Source organism: Zalophus californianus, chromosome 4 (assembly GCF_009762305.2).
Source record: "Zalophus californianus isolate mZalCal1 chromosome 4, mZalCal1.pri.v2, whole genome shotgun sequence".
Classification (NCBI taxonomy): domain Eukaryota; kingdom Metazoa; phylum Chordata; class Mammalia; order Carnivora; family Otariidae; genus Zalophus; species Zalophus californianus.
This window is the reverse complement of record NC_045598.1, coordinates 154,870,858-154,892,155: the sequence shown is the minus strand read 5'-3', so window position 1 is coordinate 154,892,155 and position 21,298 is coordinate 154,870,858. Positions and strand designations below refer to the sequence as shown.

General features: G+C 45.2%; 1 long non-coding RNA gene across 1 annotated transcript in view; it reads left to right on the top strand.

Annotated features, from left to right (window-relative positions):
• The first annotated feature begins 1,210 nt into the window (after nt 1-1,210).
• The window catches only part of LOC113921005, a 57,036-nt gene continuing 36,948 nt past the window's right edge, over nt 1,211-21,298 (top strand). The window contains exon 1 of the long non-coding RNA XR_003519475.1: nt 1,211-1,322. This is a non-coding gene — a long non-coding RNA (uncharacterized LOC113921005). The remainder of the gene's footprint in view (nt 1,323-21,298) is intronic.

Genomic DNA, 21,298 nt, shown 5'->3' with positions numbered 1-21,298 from the left:
AAATTTATAATTTAAAAAAATTTTTTATAAACTTATAATTAAAATTTATAATCACTGTTAAATCGTCTTGCATATTCTTATTTTTGTATACATGAATGTATATATATCAGAATACATATATGTATATATACAATAAATACACCTACACTATATGTAAGAATAAGAATATACAAGAGGATTTAACAGTGGTTATTTCTGAGAGGTCAGGAGTATAGGTAGTTTTGGGTTTTTTCTTAGATTTTTTTTTTTGAAGTTTCTAAAATGAACATGCTTGGGGCACCTGGGTGGCTCAGTTGGTTAAGCGACTGCCTTCAGCTCAGGTCATGATCTCGGGGTCCCAGGATCAAGTCCCACATTGGGCTCCCGGCTCAGCAGGGAGTCTGCTTCTCCTTCTGACCCTCCCCCCTCTCGTGCTCGCTCGCGCTCGCTCGCGCTCTCTCTCTCTCTCTCTCTCTCTCAAATATTTAAAAAAAAAAAGTGAACATGTTTTACTGCTAGAATAAGAAAACAATGAAAACAATTTTTGATAAAACAGTATGTTCTCATTAAAGAAAAAATGGCAAAATATAGAATTACAAAGGAAAAATAAATCAATTATATTCACATTTGGGGTTTTTAAAATTTGGTCTTTTGAAAAGTAAAATATTTTCTATAATTTAGCATAGTTATAATTCTATATATAAAATATTTTTGCCTCCATTTTTAAAGTCCTTTCATTGGAAACACCTTCCAAGCTGTTACTAATCATGGCAACATTATTTTAACTTATGAATGATATTCTAAATACTGAGTTATTATAGTTTGACTTGTTTCTCATTATGGAACATGTATGTTTCCAGTGTTTCACAGTTACAAGCTGCCCCTAGCATGCCATGCCATAGAATTTCGATTTCATTCTGAAGGCAATGGCAAGTCGCTGACAGATATTAAGCAGCCAAGTGTCATAATCAAGTTTTCATTTTAGAAAGATCTGGCCAAAAAAAAAAAAAAAAATCTGGCTGGCTCACCTTCGGGGTGAGGCTGAAGGTAAACAGAACTGGGCTGAAGTGGAAACCTCCCTAGTCTCTCACTTCACAGAAATCTATACCTACTGTTCCAGATCTTGCCTTCACTTTACATGGGGTTATAAAATTGTCGAGCATTGTGGAGATCTAGGAGTCCAACTTCCCTATTTTACAGATGGCTTCTTGAAGGTTGCACGAAGATGCAATGAGGCACTGCCACTGGAACACAAGGCATTTGATTGTAGTCTCCTGCCCTTCACTAGAGTCAACCATAGCAAATGAGATGACCAAAATGTCCTTTGGATACTCCGAACTGTGGTAAGTCAAAGAGGAGTTTATAACTAAGTAGCAAAGGCAAGGATCTATGATGGTGGCGGTGATTCTTCACAAAGGCCAAATACTCCCACCACTGTGATCTCCTCTGATCTTTGAAATTAATAATGCCCCTGATCTACTTCCTAGCTGGGCATCATGTGAGATATTTTATATACATTATTTCATTTAATTGACCTACAGCCCTATGAGATTGGTATTCTTCCCATTGTACAGATGGGAAAACTGTGGCTCAGAGAAATAAAAGGACTTGCCTAAGCAAATGAGGAAGTTGGAATTAGAAATCTGTTCTTTTGTGTGTGTTTTACCAGGATTTCTTCCAGGACTAACCAGCCATTCAGACAATACTTTCCTCTGGCAGGTAGTTTAAACAATTGAAGGGCAGGGCTGAAAAGAAGGGAGGCAGACTGGCTGGCCAGGCTGGGCACATGGCTATTGAGAAGGGGGTGGCCACTCCTTCCAAAGATGACCCCCGTGAAGGACATACAGGGTAGAGGTAGAGCTCCACACAGCAACATTCTCCACAGATAACTGTGGTCATAGCCAAAGATCACCAAACAGGTACAGGACTGTTTAGTCAGAGCCACACTTGTGGACCTAATCGTTAAGAATGCCGTCTCCAAGGGGCGCCTTTGTGGTTCAGGTGATGAAGCATCTGCCTTCGGGTCAGGTCATGATCCCAGGGTCCTGGGAGGGAGCCCCACATCAGGTTCCCTGCTCAGTGGGGAGTCTTCTTCTCCCTCTCCCTCTGCCCCTTCCCCTCCCCTTGCTCATGCATGCACCCTCACTCTTTCTCTCTCATAAAATCTTAAAAAAAAAAAAAATGCCATCTCCAAACTCAAAGGGTTACAAGATATGACAGGAACATGAGCCATTAAAAGAGAGAAAACTTTTTAAACCTTGAAATCCTCTAAAAATCGATCACTTCTTACAGGCTCCTATCAACCTAAATCTAAACACTTGTTGCCATAGGCAACAGAGTCTGTGGATGATCAAAACTGCCCAACGCCGATGCGCTCTGGAAATGTGACAACAAGCATTTGTTACTGGGTTATTCTGATGCGAGCTTATTTGGAACAGCTGTACCTATTCTAAAGCATAACAGCAGCCCATAATTTACCAGCCATGATTGGTTTACTGGGAAAAATGCAGGGCACCAAGAGAATAAATGTCATTCATTTTTATTTCCTGCCATAAGCAAACCATAAGTATAACAGTTTGACACAACCGTGCTGGAGATCTCCTCCTCTAGCTTAGTGAGATGGAAGGAAAGTGTGGTGGGTTACCCAAAGCACTGAAAGTGAGGAAACGTAGCTCCTTCTTGAAACAAAAAAAAACCTCACCCTTATTCAGTGAAGGAGAAAACCAAGGACCACCTAGAGTGCTGGTCTGTATTTCGATTCAATCACTATTACGAACTGAGGTTTCTCAGTGTCATTGGTTTTGCTCACGATGTGACAATGGGTTTTCTCTTCCCCATCCCACTCCCAGATGTCAGCTCACCCTTCTACTTCAGGTGATTCAAAAATCACCTCCTCCCAGAGGTCCTCACTCGTTGTCTAAAATCCCCTTAACACTACTGGTCCTTCCTGCTTTTTAGCTGCTTAGCATTTATTACTATTTCATATCCTCTAGGTTTTACTTATTTTGGTTATGTTGATGGTTTTGTTGATATTTAGATGATTATGGTTTTCTCCCTCACTAAAATATAAGCTCCATGAGAGCAGCGATCCTCATCTTTTTTTGTTTTCTTCTGTTTCCCTGAATTTTGAGCACAGTGCCTAGCACATAGTTGGTTCTCAATACATTTGTTGAACAGATGAGTGAAGGCATAAATCAATTTCTTCAAGAAGGTCACTGAGAAACTCCAAAGATGTGTGACTAGGTGGTGATGGACAAAAATATCACTTATTTTGTTACTAAAAGATCAGTCATTAGCCTTTATTATCGACCAGACACTGGCCACGAGCTGTCCATGTCTATGGTAGAAGACCCAAAATGTTATTTTTTTTTCCAAAGATTCCATTCAATTTTTGATAGAGACACAGCGAGAGAGGGAACACAAGCAGGGGGAGTGGGAGAGGGAGAAGCAGGCTTCCCGCGGAGCAGGGAGCCCGATGCGGGGCTCGATCCCAGGACCCTGGGACCATGACCCGAGCCGAAGGCAGACGCTTAATGACTGAGCCACCCAGGCGCCCCCAAAATGTTATTTTAAAAGATGGCTGCAAGTTGTACCCCTTGCTCTAGGGGAGTGAGGACAGAGTTCGTCCTCAGGATGAAACCGCCCTGCTGTTGAGAAAATAATCAGGGGCATGCTGGATGTGCAAAAATGAGGGGATCTTCGTAGATGAAGTTAAATCATGACTATGACTTCCTTGGAGAGTGTTTTTGGTCATTTCTGTGAAGGAATTCTCAGTCTCCTCTCACAGATGTTTGAGCTAGGTGAGGGAGGAATTCTGGACTTGAGAGTTAATGGAGATTGGAGAAGGAACTTGGTTGAGGGAAGAGAGACCCCAGAATCATGACGGCCAGCTGGTGTCCAAGAAGGGAGACCCCTGACGCGGGGCTCCTTTTAATGGGGCTTGACTCAGGCTTGCAGTGATGTCTGAGACCTAATTTTAAGTTGCCCAGCAACAAGCCCATCCTTCTGCAAATCTTGCACAAGACTAGTGTACATACTGGTAAATAGCCCCTTGTCCTGTACCTTCTCTCCCAGTTCCCACCACCATTGCCTTAAATCCCCTGGCCCCAAACCCATGACCCCTTGACCTCCCCCAATCGTCCAGACACAGCAGGGACCCATTAGGGCTGATTGGCCATTCCATGGGCCACAGCAGTTGTTAATATTTTGACTCTCACCCCTGCCTCCACACATACCAGCTGGGCTCTGGGTGTGAGTGAGGAATAAAGGAGGGGGCTGTGTCCACAGCTGGGTTGAAGCCGAGCAGAGAGAGCAGTAGTGTGAGAAGTGAGGAGACACCTGAAGCCAGAAAACCGGACGGTGCCGTGAGGTGGGAGGTGGGGGCGAGGGACAGGCAACATCCAGGGCACACAAGCACTTGCCAGATCCCTTCAGAAATATCCAGAGGGATCCGGTTTCCTGCAGTCAGAGCAAGAGTTCAACCTATAAAATTTGAGTATTACAAAAATGAGCTTATAGAAGTCTGGGAAACTTGGGGATACTGAGATCACATAACAGACTGAAAGAATGGCCCTTCCCATGCTAATTCTGATAGTTTCAATTTTATAACAAAGAATAGTTTGTGTCAGCAAAGAACAGGCTGAACGAAAACAGCATAATTCCCCCCCGTATTTAATCAGATGTTTAACCGTGCAGGGGGCATGAGTGGCAACGGCTGACTCCAGGGCGCCGGCTTCAAATGTGAGCCAGTCCACAGGCGTGAGCATCCCAGGGAGGAGCATGGGTACCCGCTCTGTGACTCTGCTCGGCTCCAGCAGTCTCGTCTTCTCTTAATATCAAGAAAATTAATGGGAACCTATGAGGCAGAAATACAAGCAATCACTTTCCCGGAGGCCCAAGCAAGCACTGTTGGGAGAGAGAGGGCATTGTCCTACCACCCTCGTCGTCCCACACTTTGATCGGCTTTTGTCCTGAAGTTCTCTCTCCTCCCTTTGTCCTTCCTTGCTGGATCTTTCCTCGTCTTCTCTCACCTGCATCTTTACCTTATTGATAACACTCGTATCACACTCGCTGACAACATGGTTGGCCCAAGACAGACACTGCCCAGGGCTTGCAGAAGGCAAACAGATAGCTCCCATCTCGCTGCCGAAAAGCCAGCTAAGGCCCAGGAAGCCAAAGAATAAAAAATGGTGATTCACCCTGATAGCTAGGACTCAGGAGGGGAGCTATCAAAGAGCCTGTGAGGAAAGAGCAGGGGGCCCCTTCGTCCCCCCTGCCCTACAGAAGAGTAAACTCTTTCAAGAAAACCTCTCATTTGAGACCCAGGTGGTACGTGTGCCACGTCCTGCAATACTCTTTCAGGATATTCAGAGCAAAATCTTTTCTCTGCTGCCTCTTAAACCCTCTTGCCAGCAACTCTCCTCTGGCTTCACTCTGGACACACTGACCACCTTGTGGATCCCAGGATCTGCCAAACCCATTCCTGCCTCCGAGCTCTGCACCTCCTGCTCTCTTTTTCTGGAACACTCTTATATGACACCTTCCTTCTCTTTCCTCAGGCCCCTGCTGAAATGTCACCACCTCAGAGACCCTCCACGATGACTGTATCAAAAATAACATACACCTCTAGTCACTGTCTCCAACTTTATCCCGCCTCATTTTTCTTTCTAGCGCTTGCCCCACTAGACATAGCTAACAGTTGTTTGATTTCTGCCTCTCTTCATTAGTTTAGAAGCTCTAGATAGGAGCCACATGTCTGTTTTGTTGGTGGCCGAGATCTCCGTGCCCAGAAAAGAACCTGGCCCAAAGCAGGTTCTCAATAAATACTGTTGAATGAATGATTCCCCCAACTTTTCCACCACCAACTTTTTTTCTTTTACTAATTTTACTCCCAGAAGTCTTAGAAATTCTTACCCTATCACCGAAAGCCTGTCTGAGCTTCTAGGAAGCAGAAACTGACATATCCTCACTAACTTGTTTTAATACTAGCCACGTGGGTCCTCAGTAGACTTTGTTAGCTTCGTCCCAGGTTAAAAGTAAAATTTTAAATTAGCTTTTCCAGCTCCCCACACCCAGGGGCTGGGAGTGCTCTGGCTGGGAATGGCAGCCTCACAACTTCAGTAATAACTGCTTCTTCCCCCTAAAGGAACACCTGTCCACGCACAGTGTGTGGACACACCTGTCAACGTATCGTTCAGCCTGCGCAGGACTGGATGAAAAAATATCCTCTCTGACCGTTTTTTCAGGCTCCTCCTTGGTCCTGGCAGCACAGCATAAAGAGCAGAGCTGTGGAGCCCACGTTGTGGAAATTAGTGAATGCTGATTAACTTGAATTAAAAGTGACCTAGAAACCTGGGATCTTCAAAGACAGGAATCCGTGTTAAAATGTTTCATTCTCAAAGTTCTGGAAGTGGATAGTGGTGGTGGTTACACAACATGGTGAATGTGCTTAGTGCTAGTACTTGGACACTTACAAATGGTTAAAGTGGTAACTTTTAGGTTATCTATATATTTTACCACACAAAATTTTTTTTCATTCTCTCCTTCCAGGGTATATTCTTTAAACATGATTTGTGGTTCACAAGCCTGCACTCCTTTCACTGAAATTTCTTCGATCAGGTAGAAAAGGAATTTACCAGAAGAGTATTGGGTAGCTGACAGAATTATCAGGAGGACTGGAGAAAAACGCTTGGGGCTGTGTTTTGAGGGGAAGCGGTCATGTGGCCACCAGGCGCTGGTGCTGCAATTTACAACATTGCAACTTAGACCAGGGACTTCCTTTCCTACAACTTCCACTGCCTTTGGATGCACCAGTAGCACTTCTGCACCAAAAACAACCTTTCGGTTACTGCCACCGCCACAAAAATCCCCTCTACCAACTTCACCAGAAAATAGATTATAAATGGTGCCGGCATCCTTACGTTACCCACTTTCCAAGAGAAGTTTCATGCGGGCATGGTGTCTGATTGGTGGAGCCCAGGCCACATGTCAATTGTTTGCTCAAATCAGAATCCAGACAGTCCATTCAGTTTATTTGCTGGTTATGTCTCAAGTGTTCTTTAAGTCACTTTTAATCTAGAAGAGTCCTCCCTGCATTTTTCTTTACAAGTAACTGACTTGGGAAAGAAACCAAATCAGATTCTCTAGTGTCTTACATCCTAGCTTTCATTGATTCCTTTTTCATGCCATTTAACATGGCCTTCTCCCCACTATATTTTCTATAGAAGAGGAATTAGAATTAATGGCTGGATTTGACTCAAGTTCAACTTTTTTCAAGTACACTTCAAGTGTACTTTTTCAAGTACTTTCAAGTACACTGGTGATACTGTTTGTATGCCATATTTGGAGGTTCATAACGTCTGATTGCATTTAAAGCGTTGCCAAGATGGATCAGTGATCTAGGCTGGAAACGGCCTGAGCTCTCTGTTATAAAGTTCCTCGTTAGCCTCTATCCTCTCCTCCTGATGACCACCACAGAATGGTAATTTTTTTAACTGTGCCATTTCTTCCATAATTCAATTCCTCTATGACTCTGATATAGAAGAACTTTCCTTCATCCGTGAGGGCTGTTTGGTTACTCTGAAGTTTGGATTGTACTGAAATAGCGGGACAAGTTCTGGGGGGTATTCTGGAACATTCCATTAAATCAGTGTTTTAATTGAGTTACATTTAGAATGCACTAAAGAAACTGAATTTTGAAAGGACATCTGTATTGAATCTTTGTAAAATAAATAGATAATGCTTTGGTATTCACTTAATCCCTAAAGTATCAGCTTTTTCAACCTAGATACACGAATTGGTTTTCCATAAATGAAGCATAGAGTTTTCAACCAGGAAAGCCCTGGATAAACACTGACCAATTTACTGATGGAATAACCAATAGAAAATCCAGTGTAGTGGTTCCCCATCTTCTTTCTCCTGGAAGACACATGGCCAATGACTCCCAATACCTCCAAAGATGTGACAATACGGTAGCATTAATTATGTGCCAGGCACTGTGCTGAGTGCTCTACACCCACAAACGCATTTAATCCTCACCATAACCCACTAAGACTGATACTCTTATTACTCCCCCCATTCCACAGATGAGAAAACTGAGGTAAAGAATCAATGATCAATGAAGAACTCACATGACATAGATTACACTGATCATGACAGGCTGGTGGAGGCTCTGATTTACGGTTCAGGGAAGGCGGTTACTTCTGACAGGCTGATGCCATTCAGTTCTAGATGGGTTTAGGGGTACCTCCCGAGTGAATCGGGTTGCCTAATAATAATAGCTAGTATTTATGTAAGGCTGGATGCTGATATACGCTCTTTAAACATATTAACTCCCTCATCTACTTAAAGGGCTTTTTTCCCCAGCATGGGTCTCAGGCCAAACCTTTACCCTTGAGAATACCCCCAGAAAGTCCTATGGGGTCCAGGCAGGGAAGCTATTTTGATCCAGCTTCTTGAAGGACCTGGCGGCCCAGCCTCTGCCTCACAGAAGTCAATCAATCCCAGAGCAAATGGTCTCAAGGACCGCTTGGTGAGCTGAGGTGACCTCCGAGAATTGTCATTACCCTCCCTGAGGCCATTTCCCACTCCCCTCCCCACCCAGGAGGGCGCTCTCTGATTAATGCTATGATGCTTCGGAGCAGCCGTCTGCATATACTGCTTCATCCTGTGTGACATGAACCAAAGAACACAAAATCTGGAGACAACACTGAACGACGTGCCTCGTTCTGACTTGACAGCTTTCACATCTGTGTCAACCTGTCTTTCCCCACTGAGGAATCATCATAGCTTCAGCCTCCTTTCTAGTATAGTAAACATCCATCAGTGACTCAAGCCAGATAGTGGTTGCTACCCAAACTGCGCCTTATTCGGGCTCTCTTGTGACCCCTGAGTCATCATTCACACCAAGCGTGGGCTCCGCTCCACCTGACAAAGCCTCCCATCCCGTGGCTTCTCGCCAGGGCTGCTCTCAGCCGGGGCCAATTAGCACCCTCTACCCCCGCCCCGGCCTCTGCCATCTCGCCCACTCAGGCAGGCGGAATTGAGAGGGAGAGTTCAAGACCCGGGAAAAATGAGCAAGCTTTGGGAAACAAGAGAGCCTGCAGACTGGGAGCCCTTCACGCCATTTTAAGGCCACTCCTGCAACGAGAGCAATAAAAGAAAGCAATTTATGCAATTTAGAAGCAAATGGCCCTTTCATCTGTTGAATGCAAAGCGCACTCCACTGGAGAGGAGAAGCCAAGCCGGCTCGCCGCAGAGAAAAGGCCTGCCTTGCTGAGCCGCGGCTCCTGAATCAGCACGAGCTGGAGCTGGAGCAGAAAATCGCCTGGTGAATGGAAGATTTCCCTTTACGCTTTGTGTCTCGTGAATGTTCTCTTCCAGGGGGCCGGCTCTGGGCGCAGTCAGGAGGCAGGAAGGACTTAGTTACTGCCTGCTGGTGTGATGGATAAAGTTAGGGACAAGAAGAGACGCTGATAGCAGCATTCAATCCCTGGGATCATTGTTGGGGATAAGAGCGAAGATCTGCTGTCACCAAAAAAACAAAAAAACAAAAAAAAACAAAAAAAACAAAAAACCTCTATCAATGTAATGGCCACATGAGGCCACTTTCCTCCCCTTCATGTCCCTAAGTTTTGAACCCGCTGGGTCCCTGCTGCCCCAGGGTGGTTCAGAGACCACTCGGCATTAGAACCACTTGCCAGCTTGTTAGAAACGTGGATGGTTGGGTCCCACCCAGAACTACTGAATCAAAACCTGTGTTTTAACAAGCTCCCCTGTGCTAGCTGAGCAATACCCTTGAGGCCCCCCTGTCGTGGGGAGACAGCTGGGGGCGGAGGGGAAGAGACGAGCCAGGAAGGCACTTTCCTTTGCAGGAGAGAGGGGCCTGTGAGTAACACAACAGCTCTTCCTACCTGCGGGGACCCTGCTGAAATCATGACACCTCAGCAGTGAGTCAGCGGTGGGCTCTTCCTTCTCGCTACTAGCAGGTGCCTCCTCCCTCCGCATCCTATCGGAGTGCGATGACCTGAGCCCCGCAGGTACGCAAAACTGTGTGTTCTCTTTCATCTGTTGGAAACCATATTCCTAAGGTCTTCACGGAGCCTCTGACTGTACCAGAGTGGGGCGGGGGGGCCCTCAGCCCGCACTCACTACCACCCACTTTCTGGGCGCAGGCCTCATAGCCTCAGTCGTGTGAGACCCGCAGGGTGAGCCACCTTCACCACCGAGGCCCCTGGCACACTTCCATGGATCGGCCCCCTTTAAGTTTTTCCACATTGCTCCCCTCCGCCCCGAGTGCCAGGAGCGAAGAAAAGTTATATTACCAAATGTTATTTTAGAGGAAAACCTCCCAAGATTTTTTTTTTCATCTTGCAAATATTTGGGGAATGTCTGTGCTGTCAAGACTGTGAAGAATGTCTGCTTCAGGATCCATCAACGGCATTTAAGAAAATCAATCTCTGATGTGGTGAATGTGCAAAGTGGAATCTCTGAAGAAGTAGGGCTTTTGTTTTTGTGCTGAAAACCACAGGCGTGCACGTGTTCCTAGCCTCTCAGAGCATGCTGCTGGCGGACCGCCCCCCCCCCCGCCCCTTTCTGTGCTTCGAAGGGGCGCTCAACGTGGGAAGGCTTATTGGTTTGAGCAGAGATGTGTCAAAGTTGGATTTTTTTTTTAAAAGCACGGCTGGTGAGAAAGTTATATGAATGTCATCTTTAAGGCATCTTTAAGCCATAGTACAGAATGTGTGGTCATTTTCAAGTACTGGGGATTTGACAGTAAAGGGACACTAGGGTCCTAGCATATGAGGTTGGCCGAGGCCCTCATGCTCTATCCCCGAGGCCAGCACGGTCCTGCCACACTGTAGGCCCTCCGGACATGTCTGTGGCTGAAGGATTAAAGAAATGAGAGAGCTGGAGGGCAGCCACCAGGCAGCGAGTACTTCTCAGAGCGCCTCACCTGCTTTTCTCTGCAGGGTGATATCAGGCACCCCAAAAGACTCTGAACGCTACCTATCAATTGAGAATGAAAATGGAACAATGAAGATTTGGGGGAGAGTGAGCCATAACAACCTGCAGTCCTCCTGGTCCACTCAAGTGGCTATCTTATCCTATTGACTGGGGCCTGCCATAGGCCGTCTTCCCTAGAGTAACAGAACTTGAGACAGGGATTCTTGAGCAAGCGATTTACAGAGAGTGCTCCCAGGAAAAGCAGAGTGAGGGAAGCAGGATGGGGCAAGGGGATGACTAGAAGGGTGTGGCCTCCCTGAGAAGCTTGGGGAGCACAGATGACACCCTAAGTTGACCGCACGTTGAGGCAAGGCAGCATCAATAGTCAGTGAGTAATGGACAGGGTAGTAGAAGGGGGTGGGTAAGAAGGAGGGGAGTTGGTGGGTGGGCAGATGAGGCATATTGGCCCTAAAGGGGGTCTGGATGGGGCACCAACATCTACATTCCTCAAGTCCAAGGTGCAGTGGGCCTACCTGTCAGAACTTTGTAATATACAAGTTGATTTTTGCAGATTTTAGAAGAAATTGTAATATCCCTTCATCTGAAAAACCGCCCCCTTCTTGCTCTGTTTTTTTTCTCCACCGCATTTATGACCATCTCACATGCTATAAAATTCACCTATCTTTAGATTTACTAGTAGCTTATTACCTCTGCTCTCACACACTAGAATGTAGACTCCATGAGGAAAGGCATTTATATCTCTTTTGATGGATATATCCCAAAAATAGTGCCTGACACTTCAGAAGTGCTGGGTAAGTGTGTGTCAATGAAAGAGTATTCTGAAGAACATATTCTGCCTGGTGTTGCTCATTTTGCGATGATTCTTTGGGTCCAAAGCAATCAAATTCCAACCTGTGTGAATAAGCAGGGAAGTCTAACATTCTGGAGGGATCAATCATAGAGCCCCATGAGTCTCAGATTTCAGGGTGTTTAAAAACCATGTGAGGATCTTGTTGACAGTGGGATTCTTGGTCCCCTTACCCAAAGATTCTGATTCAGTAGTTCTCAGAGGGACCTAAGAATATGCACTTTAAAAAAGCATGACCATTGATTTTGACGTAGGTGACCTGAGGCACGTACTTTGAGAAACACTGATGCGGTCTGAAACACTCGTTCAGACAGCTATTAATAGCTTCCCCAGAGTTGCTCAGCCACAGGGTTAGGCTCTCCTCACTCTCCGTGCAGCATGTTTTCCACTCAGTCTCTCTTAGTATATGTTTATAAGCTTTGCACGTACAGTGATTACCATGGGGACATACAAAGCTTGATGAAATCCTATCACTCTAGCCGGGCTTTGAGGCATCGGTGGAGAGCTGTCTTCAGAAACATTTGGTTTCAGAATGTATTGTGGCTTGTATTGCCCCTATGCTCCTCCAGATTCTTTTAAAATTGTAAAGGTGCTTTTGTGATGTCCTGATGCCATCTCATTTGACAGGGGGTAACACAATGAGAGCCAGGAGCCAGGGCTCTTGCTTGGCCTGATTTGGTGCATGTACTAAAGAGACACAGAGAGGTTGTAGGAAAAATCTGGAATGAGGTCATGTGATTTAATGCATGGGGAAGAGTTTCAGGGTGGCTCCAATGGAGGACATTAACTGATTAGAAGTCAGTGAACTAAAAACCGAGCTGTCTTGAGGAGAAATTTCACTGAGACTGAATGAATGAATGAATATTCTTTAAAGACATTTCAATTAAAATTTTTTTATTTACCACAAATCCTCTGGTTGTGAGCATGGACCATCCTCAGAAGGAATGTACTTGGGATGGGGGTTAGATTCCAGAGGGACGATGGTGGTCAATACCTTATTGCTCAAGGATAAATTCTTAAAAGAATTACATTACCATGTATGGCACATATAGGGGGCCAGGTTCTGTTTTAAGATTTATGTATTATCGCATTTGATCTTCATGCCAATGGTCCGTGGTAGATACTATTATGTCCATTTGACAGATGAGGACACAGAAAAGCAAGTTGCCTAAATTCACACCCTTCTAAAGTCTCTGAGCTAGGACTTGATCCAGACAGTCTGTGTCCAGACCTATGCCTTGAAACAACCACTCCTTCCCCATGTATCTGAAATCTAACAGGGAGACTTCTGTCTTCCAGAGCATGGCCCTGAGGGTGGATGAACCATTTAAAAATGGAAACTGGAACACAATCGAACTGCTCATGTGTGTGTATGTGCGTGTGCGTGCGTGCGCGCGCGTGTGTGTGCGTGTGTGCGTGTTTGTTGCAGGGGGAGGGGGAGAAGGAGGAGGGAAGCACCGAAAAAGGACTCGGGAGCACAGAAATATCCAGGGTGGATTTCAAGCCTTTCACTCTGGGGTTGTAGGACCTAAATTCTCTCCTCCTCTCCTCTTTGACATAAACAGAAAACTTACAGTGCTCATTACTGCCTTCGTCAGACGGATTCTTTTCTGGGAGAGGAGCTGGAAGAAGAAAGAGGAGTGAGTTGCCGTCTGGCTTCGCCAAGGAAGGAAGGCACTGGGTTGAAGAGTGCAGTTTCCCTTGATGGTCATCGTGCACTATGCGCCCTGCACGGCGCAGGAGTATCAGGCTTGGGGAGGGGCTCCGTCCCGATCCCAAACCTCTGTGGGTTGTGGCTGGAAGCTTCGGGAGGAGTCATGTGGCCTTGGCAATAAAGACTGCACCGAGGAGGAGAGTGTGAGAGGTTGGCTTGGGGGAGGAGACAGCTGTAGGCCAGAAACTAAAACCGGAGCTGGTGACAACAGCTTGGACCAAACCTCAAACCAGAGAGTGAAGAACATTATTTTCATATATTTGCCACAAGCTAGAGGCTGTGTGAGCAGGGATTTTTCCAGAATTCATCCTAAGTGGAGAGAGGCTAGAGGTGGAAGAGGAAAGAGAAGTGAGTCTAACTCCTGTTGGTGCAGAGTTCCTCCATGGCCCTTGTGTTTAGTGATATGACCCTCTGCTCTGTGCGCCCCCATGCCCACCAGGCCACATTCAATGTTGTCATTGTAGCTCAGTGCTTTCCTCCCTTTGCCGTTTAAAGGTGAGCAAGCAACTACAGATGTACACAACTGGTGTACTTCAGGCATAAATAACATGGCTTCTGGTTTGTTTGTTTGTTTTTAAGATTTTCTTTTTAAATAATTTCTACACCCAACATGGGGCTGGAACTCATAACCCCAAGGTCAAGAGTCTCAGGCTCCACTGACTGAGCCAGCCAGTGCCCCTTGTTTGTTTTTTATTTTCCAGTTCTCTGTTTATTTTTGAAGAGTGAAATTAATTTTTTTTTTCAGGCAGCACGACATTGAGGGTTTAGAAAGGATTTTGGTCTGGGAAATGTACAACTGACATGAAAGAGTTTATCAAACCTGATAGTACGTTTTGGCCATTATGGGCTAGACTCCAGAGAGCAAAGGAGAGGGGTTACCACCTGATGCCAGGTGACAGCCAAGGGGAGTCAGGAATCAGGGTTGAGGTGGGGGCCACTCTGGAGGGCCAGAGCAGTCAGGCCAAGGGGAGGGTTCCTGGACTCCCAGTAACTCCCCTAGAGGGGGACACAGGGTGTGATGCAGAAGGCTCTGTGGGGCTGACGCAGCACTGCAAACAGGGTCTGCTGGCGCAGCTCCTTGAATATGCTTTACCTTGTATTTTGATAACTGACCTTCCCATGCCTCTCATGCCTCTTGTTCTTTGACCTCCTGCCTCTGGAGGTGCCTGCTTTCTGCTTGCTTGCCTCCTTTACCACTTTCTAAATGGGCGAGACCTCTTACGTAATAGTTAAGGGCTCAGGTCAATGGTTCAGGGGAAAATGGCTCAAATTGAGCCTGGGCTGACACTCAGCAGGTGCACACAGGTCTGGAGTACCGGTTGTTAAACACTTTGACCATGATCCCTGTGAGACCCATGACCCTGGAATTACACTCAGCCCGAGAAATGCTGGCCCTGCGGAAGGCCAGCCAGGAGAGGGGTCACTCTTGCCCCACCCCCACTCGTCTTCAGGATGGCGCTCGTCATCCACATCATTTCAACTGCTGTTTTCTTTCTCCTGTTGTCCCTCTCTTTCCCTTTCTTGCCTATATTGTTGGATACAAAGTGAATGAAATGTGGTTTTGATGTGCCTCGACTTTATTTCACCTTGATCTTTATTCCTGTGTATGTCTAGGTCTGGGCTTTCCCTCTGGCTGCTAATCCATGGCTCACGTCATACCCTGTCAACTTGCCACTAACACACCCATGTCAGCTCTGTTAACACCAACGCAGGATACTCTGTTTTGAAAACAATGCTGGTAGCAACATCCTCCGGCTTTGTCATTCTGTAACATCTGGACCCAGGAAGGGACGCCTATCTCCCATTCACCAAAACAGGTTTCAGATCCCCTCATGAACACTGAGTGTGACCATTCATCACTAATAGATTTTAGTTATAAATAAGGTTGCCAGATTTAGCAAACAAAAACCAGAGCATCTAGTTAAATGTCCGTTTTAGATAAGCAACAAATAATTTTTTAGTATAACTTTGTCCTATGCAATATTCAGAACCTGTTTATAATAAAAAATTGTCTTGTTTATTTAACCTCCGAGGTTAAGTATTGTATCTGGCAACCCTCACCACAAGCAAACCCGAGTACCGGCTTAGCTAGCTGAGAAGTCTAGAGGCTGGCCTGCCTTCGGCACAAGCTGGTGCCGGGGCCTACCGGAAGTCACCAAGAAAGTGCCTCTTTCCTCAGGTAAGGGTCTCTCCCTGTGCTGACAAGATAGCGGCTGTCTTCCAGCCTCATATTCTTATTCTGAGTTGACCAAAAGAGAAACGTTGTTTTTCCGAAGGCTGCCCCCAGACGACTGAGATCCATTCCAGGGAGGTCGGGTTAGGTCACGTGTCCGCTACTAAGCCCATCCGTGTGGTCAAGGAAACGAGATACACTGATTAGCCGCTTCGGCTGGTGAGGGGGAAAAGGACTCTGGGAAGGCGGACGATACGCATCCTCGCCGCTCGCCAAATGGGAGCCTGCGCTGGGCAGGGTTGTCTTGCGAAGGCCTGGAGGGAAGGAATGTGGGGAAGCCCAGGGCAGTGCCCGCAAAGCTGCTGTGACCAGCCACCTCCTGGAGCTGTGCAGCTGCCCTCTCTCGCCCCTCTTCCCGGCCTCTGCTGTTCCCCGGTTTGCCTTGATCGAGGCAACCCTTGAGACAGTTTAAGAATGTTCTGGACAGGGGCGCCTGAACGGCGCAGTCGGTTAAGCTCAGGTCCTGATCTCAGGGTCATGGGATGGAGCCCGGCGTCGGGCTCTGTTCTGGGTACGAGGTCGGCTTGAGATTCTGTCTCTCCCTCTGCCCCTCTCCCCACTCTTGCGCCTGTGCTCTCTCATGCTCAATCTCTCTCTCTCCCTCTCTCTCAAATAAATCTCAAAGAAAAAAAAAAGTATCTGGACTGAATGTTTGTGTCCTCCTCCGCCCCACCCCAAATTCATATGTTAAAATCCTGACCCCCATGTGGCTGTATTTGGAGATGGGCCTCTAAGGAAGTAATGAATGTTAAATGAGATCATAGGATGGGGCTCTAATCTGATAGGATTAATGTTCTTTTAAGAAGAGACACCAGAGAGCTTCCTCCCACCCACACTCACCCCTGCCCCCAGCACAGGGCAAGAAGGCAACTGTCTATAAAGTTAGGAAGGGAGCTCTCACCAGAAACTAAATTTTCTGACACCTTGATCTTGGGCTTCTAGACTTTACAACTGTGGGGCGGGGGGGGGGGGGGGGGGGGGGGGGGGGGGGGGGGGGGGGGGGGGGGAGCGGGGGGCGGAATGTCTGCTGTTTAAGCCACCCTGACTGTGGTATTTTGTTTATGGCAGCCCAAGCAGACTAACACAAGGACTCTGGCTGAATCTTGGAAGGGCAACTATATTTTCACATAACGCTACTAACAGAAAAGGTTTTTCAGGACATCAAATGACCCAGAAAGACATGATCTACCAGATGGCCTTTCTGTGTATCTGTTTGCAAGGACAAATGGTTTAGGATGCTGTTAATCCTTAACCTGAGTTTACATTTTAAGAGACTGCTTCAGATTTGTTAAGTAATTTTTAAAGATACAGTTTAAAGGATTGTTTCTTTTGAAAATCAAAAATAGGAGACTAGGAATTACTACAATAAAGGTTCTGTGTGCAGAACTAAATGAGGAAATTAACCACCAATAAGTGTATTAACCAGTATTTTTCTTTAAATAAAAAAAGTTTAAAGACTAAAAGCCTAAGAAATAAAATAGAAGTTTATTTCTCTTTCATATGAAAGAAGTCTGGAGGAGGTAGTCCCAGAACTGATATCTTCATAAAGGCATCAGGGATCTAGCCCTCTCACTGCCCTTCTATTCTTGGCGTAGTGTACCTCATGATCCAAGAGGGCTGCTTAAGTGCCAGCCATCATATCTGCATTACAGCCAACAGGTAGGAGGAAGGGACAAAGAGCATTTAAGGACATCTTAAATTTATATATGACACCTTCACTTACATCCCGTTAGCCAGAACTTAATTACATGTCCACATCTTTCAGTAAAGGAGCAAGGAAATGCAGTCTTTATTCCAGGTGGCCTTTTCCCCAGGTGAAAATTGGCAGTTCTATTAGTGAGAAAGAGAGAATGGCCATTAGGGCCAAATAGAAATCTTTGAGCCACAGACAACCGGAAAATTTTTCTTATTATAATGATCATGAAACATTAGAATGCTCTTATAAGAGATATTTTAAAATAAGACTTTCAACAAAGATACCAAACATGAACAATTTATAATATTCCAGGTTTTCTTCCTATCTTTGTTAATTTTATCATTTTATATAGTTATGGTCAATATCTACTTGTTACTTGAGTGGTTGTAATTAAATGTTATTTCATATAAACATTGCCAATATGGTCGTAATTCACAGTTGTAGTTTTAATATCCTATCATGTTAATTTAACATAGTTTTAAATAGTGGATGTGGGATAGATGAAATGAGAGTGGTAAAATGTTGATAATTATTGAATTTGCTTGATGGTAAAGGACGTCCATTATTCTGTTATCTCAACTTCTATGCATGCTTGAAAATGTCCATCATAAAAGAGTTTCCATATGTATCATAGTTTCCCTACAGCAGACAAGTGTTGAAAGAAGAGAATAGACCTCTAGGCTTTCTTTTTGCAGTTAAAATACTTAGAGGAAAGAGGAAAGATAGTGGAGAACCCTCTTGCACTTTCTTCCATCTTCCCTCAGAGCTTAAACAAATTTCATTCAGAAGGTTGGTCTCAATCTATTTTTATTTTTATTTTTTAAGATTTATTTATTTATTTATTTGAGAGAGAGAGAGAGAGAGAGAGAGAGAGAGAGAGTAGGGGGAGGAGCAGAGGGAGAGGGGCAAGCAGACTCTACGCTGAGCATCCAATGAGGGGCTCGATCCCACGACTCTGAGATCATGACCTGAGCTGAAAGAGTTAAATGCTTAACCGACTGAGCTACCCAGGCACCCCAGGTTGGTCTCGATCTAAAAAAGCTAATCATAAAACTCTTTTGTTCAAGGCCAGTGGTACTGTATTATACTTTAGGAGGATTCATTTCAACAGGGGATACGATCTTTCATAAAGTTTTCCTTGTCAGAAAAAAAATGTGTAGAGAGGTGTTGTGTATGATTCAAGCCCCACCCCCAACATTTATCAAGAACCCGTTCTGAGTTCTTCTGGGGATACAGAGATAAGTGAGACCATCATGGCCCTCAAGCAGCTCATAGTCTGTTGGGAGAAGCAGACACATGAATAGATGGTTATAAGATAATGTGGTTAGTGTACTGACAGAGCTATACACAGCATATCATGACTATACAAAGCATATTCATAAAAAATAGTTCATTTTGAAAATGTTGCCTTCATTGAAAGAAACTCAATACAGAGTGGTATTATACAGTCGAATATGTGCCCACTATGACCCCACTAACCCAAAGTACAAAGATGCTTTTAAAACAAATGGAATTTGCAAATGTTAATATATTCCACATACTTTAAATGGTAGTACGACTTTACCACAAATTCCTCAGTGCAATCAAAAGAAATGTGATATTTAATGAGGAAAGGCCTTTAATGAAGCCACTGCAAGATAAGTTATTATGTAACCTGATGCTCAAATTCACAGAAAATTTTTTCAAATAAATATGATAGATTGAAATTGTTAAATAAGTCTTTTTGGATAAAGCAATTAGTGCAATGACTGGGACAGGAAACATTTGTGAATGAATGAATGGATGGATGAATGAATGAAAGCTTGTAAGAACGCTTGGGTTCTAATCTTGGCTTTGTCACAAAGTAACCAAGTGTTCTGGATAGTCAACTAACCTCTCTGGGAATTTATTAGGGGGTAAAATGTACTGAGGGTTTCAAACTTTATTTAGCCACATCAGCCTTTGTTCCAGTGAAGTGTTGAGGGGTGGCTTTAGGTGGAGGTTCATGCGCATGTGCGCGTGCAGGCATCTCTGTGTGTGTGTGTGTGTGTGTGTGTGTGCGCGTGCGCGTGCGCACGCGCACGTTGTATGTCAGAGGTATATTCTTGGTTTCTTCTCATGTTCCCCTCCCCTGGTGATCTCAGAGTCACCTCCTGCCACGAGCAGAGTTTCTGAGAGCCTCTAGTCGGGGGAATCCCTGAAGTCAGGTCCCACTCTAACACTGGATGATCCTATTACTGTAAACCATTTAGCCATAGACTACTAGTTGAGGGAATGTCAAAGGAAAGACCATCTGTGGAGAAAGAAGGTGGAAAAGTGGGACATTTTGAACTGATCAAACCTGGTAGCATGTCTGAGAAGCCAGGAACAAAAGACCAGACAGCTTTTTATCCTGATTCGCTTTTAGATTAGGTTCTTCAACGACGAGAATATAAATCAGGCTAGGCCCAGAATTAAGGCCTTCCAGAAAGATCCAGGGGGCAATATCACCAGCATAGCTGGGTTTTCTCAGCCCTCTCTGTTTAATTCTTTCAGCCAACACATCACAGAGAACTGTGGGCTTCAGAAAGTGGTGCCTATTAATACAAACACAGCCTGCCCTACTGATAACAGATGTGGTTATAATGGGAGCTGAGTGAACAGAAACACATTTCCCCAACTCCAAACCTCAAATACATTTTCATCATCTGTAACAGCCTGAAATGCTGGCTCAGAGCAGATGCTTTTCTTTGCTCATTTGTAGACATTGCTTCAAGCCCTACTCAGGAAAGGAGAATCTGTGGTCTCTGCGGGCCAGTATCCAGGAGATGGCCGGACTGCAGAGCCTGCCTCTCCCTTACTTATAGGAACTGCTTTGGGGCTGGTGCTACAAAGGCTTTTTTGTTTATACAAAGCTACCCTGAGATAACACTAAGTACACATTTCTCAAAGAAAGGTTCCAGAAAGCTGAGCATTGCTGAGCTGAGCCTTAACAGTCTTATGACTGATGCCTTGGCCAAAACCACCTCCATAGTGCTCAGCCACGAACTTCATCCTGTGTTAGTGCAAAACCACATTCTATCTGGAAATAGCCTTGAGGAACTCACACAATAAGAGACTGAACCCCAAAACTATACTCTCCCAGAGACAAGCCACCCACAAGTGATCACTTTGTCAGCGCTGACAGCTTTTCTGGAAAAGAGTTTGAGAAATGACCACATGAGGATGCATACTAAGTCAGCAGCAGAGGCCTGATCTGAGCTTCTGGCTCTCAATCTTGCACTTAATAAACTAGTCCAGCCCTTTCTTTGTACAAAGTTACTTCTTTAGAATGTGGGGAGAAACCAGTTGTCAACAGTGTGCATTTTATAGCTAAGTTCCAAACCCCAAGACATTTCATTTTTCTCAATACAGCCTCTGTGCTGAAAGACCATGTCTCTCTGAAGAGCTCTGTAGGCTTCATTTGAGCATTTGTTGAGAAGGAATCTGATTTTCCAGTGGATCAGTATTAGATAAAACATTTGCCATTATATATTCCCTGGAGTCCTCTATACTTGGTTGGGTCAGCTCTTGTCCTTTCTGGCAGTAGCCAGAAATCATTGTCAGGGAGCTGGTGTTACACCATTGCCATGAAGTCACCCAGGAAATTTCTTGTTCAGGCTGGAATTAAGGTCCTTGACTGGCTCACTTGAGCTTTCCCTTCCCTTTGTCCAAACTCCCAAAGTTGGAGCTTGCCAGATAGTACTGTACCACATCTGTATCATGTCAATAAAGAGCTCTGGACACCCAGAGCGGCATCCTTTAAATATTGTGTGGTCTTGGGACACCTGGGTGGCTCAGTCGGTTAAGCGTCTGCCTTTGGCTCAGGTCATGATCTCAGTCCCACATCGGGCTCCCTGCTCAGTG